Source organism: Octopus bimaculoides, chromosome 23, assembly GCF_001194135.2.
Source record: "Octopus bimaculoides isolate UCB-OBI-ISO-001 chromosome 23, ASM119413v2, whole genome shotgun sequence".
Taxonomy (NCBI): domain Eukaryota; kingdom Metazoa; phylum Mollusca; class Cephalopoda; order Octopoda; family Octopodidae; genus Octopus; species Octopus bimaculoides.
Window position 1 is genome coordinate 12175793 of NC_069003.1, and position 2895 is coordinate 12178687.

The 2895-nt window shown below is 39.2% G+C and overlaps 1 long non-coding RNA gene across 1 annotated transcript in view; it reads right to left on the reverse strand.

The window, feature by feature from the left end:
* LOC106884329 (uncharacterized) overlaps positions 1-2895 on the reverse strand; it is a 13536-nt gene that overhangs the window by 1286 nt on the left and 9355 nt on the right. The window contains exon 2 of the long non-coding RNA XR_001411232.2: positions 1134-1209. This is a non-coding gene — a long non-coding RNA (uncharacterized LOC106884329). The remainder of the gene's footprint in view (positions 1-1133; positions 1210-2895) is intronic.

Consider the following 2895-nt stretch of genomic DNA (forward strand, 5'->3'; position numbering starts at 1 on the left):
CAACAAAAGGGTGGCCAAAAGCGGGTGATGGATGTCAAAACAACCCAAAATAATGGGTTAATTAGATTAAGTTTTATATGTGAAATAGAGTTATTTTGAATTTGCTGGAGAAAGATGTCTATCTTCATGGTGGTGAGTTGGGGTGGAGGTGATAGGAAAATGGCCTGTGGGCCAAGGGGGTGGCAGCCTGCAAAAGTTTGGGAACCACCGCTCTAACTGAAAGAGAGAGGTACTTTGTCTTTATGTTCCGAGTTCAAAATTCACTGAGGTCAACATTGCCTTTCATCCTTTCAGGGTCAATAAAATAAGTACCAGTTGCATACTGGTGTCAACAGGAGTTGGGGAGAAGCTGAGCAAAAAAACACATATCTGTCTTATTTGTGTTGATGAGGAAAAGCTAATGCAAAATGACAAGGAGAATAATAATGATGTCTAATTTAGGCGCAGTGCCAGACCATATTTGGAGAACAGCTATAATTGCTTAAATTGATTCATGTATTAGACTGGCATTTTGGTATCTGCTGCTTTACCATTTCTGTCAATGATAAGAAAATAATGGTTTCTAATATTGGCACATGATAACAAAATTGGAGTTGATGCTGTTTTTTAATTATTTTTAGATATGCTTTTTTTTTATAGCTTAACCATTTTGATACCAGCCCACCTGAGATTGTTCTATAAAATAAAATCCTTATTTTGAAGTGATTTCACTTAAAAACATGAATCAAAATTTCATGTTAATTTATGCTCCAAACACCAACTTAACCTTTTAGCATTCAGCTTACTCTGTCAAATGTAAAGCTTATTTATTCTATTATAGGCACAAGGCCTGGAATTTTGGGGGGAAGGGAGGCAGTTGATTAGATTGATCCCAGTGTTCAATCGCTACTTATTTTATTGACCTCAAAAGGATGAAAGGCAAAAATCAGCATTGGCAGAATTTCAACTTGGAACATAAAGAAGGATGAAATGCCGCTAAGCATCTCGTCCAGCATGCTAACAATTCTGTCAGCTTGCTACCTTAATAATAATAATAATAATAATAACTGCATGTGAAAATTTAATATCAAATTTTGAAAAACTGAAATAATTTCCATCTTGTAGCCCAGTAATGGTAGCAGCAGAAAACATACCTTCCTGGTTTGGTTGCTTGCCTTTCAGAATCTAAGAATTCACTGTCCAAGACATCCTCAAGTCCCTTAATGCAAGCTGAAATAAATTACAACAATGAAAACTTAAAAACATACCAGTAATAGACAGAACACATGGCATCAAGGAAATTTCCTCAATCTGCTAGAATAAGCAGCTAAATCTACATCATAACACCTCTATGACCACCATCATCAATTTAACTTTCTTTTACTTAAGTTACTGGACTGTGGCCACACTGGAGCATCCCCTTGGAAGGGTTTCATCAAATCAATCCCGGTATTCTTTCTAAAGCTAGAAATCTAGGGAGTCTTGCTAACCCAAGGGTTCCATTTCTGAGGGAGTACTCATGAAGGAAGAAAGGCACTGAGCCTGGTAGACTATAGGGTATCATCTTTAACTCTTTAGCATTGAGACCCTAATATTCTACCGGTTTTATGTGTAAACTGGCCAGATCTGGTTTCTCACACCTACCCTACAATGTCAGTCTAAATACAAACAGTCACATCATTGAAATTCCAGAGCTACAAAATGATGCATGATTAATATAAGGCAATGTGAATAAAAAAGCATTACATTTGGCTCTGCTGGATGGATAAAGTCATTGTGCACTGGTCATGTGATGCATGTGGATGAGGAAAGTTGCATAAAGAAGTGCCAGTCATGGAGGGAACCTGTGGAAAGGATAGACCTAGGGTGGGATGAAGTGGTGAGAAAGGATCTTCACATGCTGGACCTCACTGAGGAAATGACAAGGGATTAGGAGTTGCAGTGATTTGCTGTACTTTAGAAGACGTGTCAAGTTAAGTAAAATGGCTGTCATCCATACATACAAGCTTGTCCTTTACAGGTGCCGGTGCCATGTAAAATACACTCGTGCTGGTGCCGTGTAAACGCACCCATGCCTGTGGCACATAAAAAGTGCCCAGCACACTCTGTAAAGTGGTTGGCATTAGGAAAGGCATCCAACTGTAGACACCATGCCAGAACAGACAATAGAATTCTGGACACCTCCCCGGCTGGCCAGCTCCTGTCAAACTGTCCAATCCATGCCAGCATGGAAAAACGGACATTAAACAATGACGATACATTTGATGGAGTAATCTGATTGCTAAAGGGTCAACGAGTTAATGATGGAGGAAGGAAGGCACTGAACCTGTTTTAGCATAGTGTATCATCTATAAGGAGTTAGTGAAGGCATTGGGTCTAAGGGGCCCATAGCCACCTCTGAAGAGATACTGATGAAGGGTAAGGGAAGAAAGGCCCAAGGTTGGGAATAGCCTGTCGTATTTTGCAAAAGGTAGGTCAGTTCAGTTGTGGAGAAATCATTACAATTATCTTTCGACAAATAATATCTTTGCACGACTGTTGTTGCTGCTGCTGATGATGATACTACTACTACTACTACTACAGCCTCTAGTATAATGCTACTATAATAGTAGCTATATTGCTGCTGCTGTTACTACTACTACTACTATTATTACCACCATCACTGCTATTGCTGCTGCTGTTACTACTACTACTACTAATACAGTATTTGTAGCAGTAGCAGCAGCACTAGTCCACAGCAATGCACCAATATTAGGTCCACTGAGAGACTGGTTGTATTGATTTCCAGAGGAATATTACAGTTTATGGAGTGGAATTGTCCAATATGGAGATGGAGAGGAGCAACTACTAGTGACATACAGACAGACAGACATACACACACACACACACACACATATATATATATATATATATATA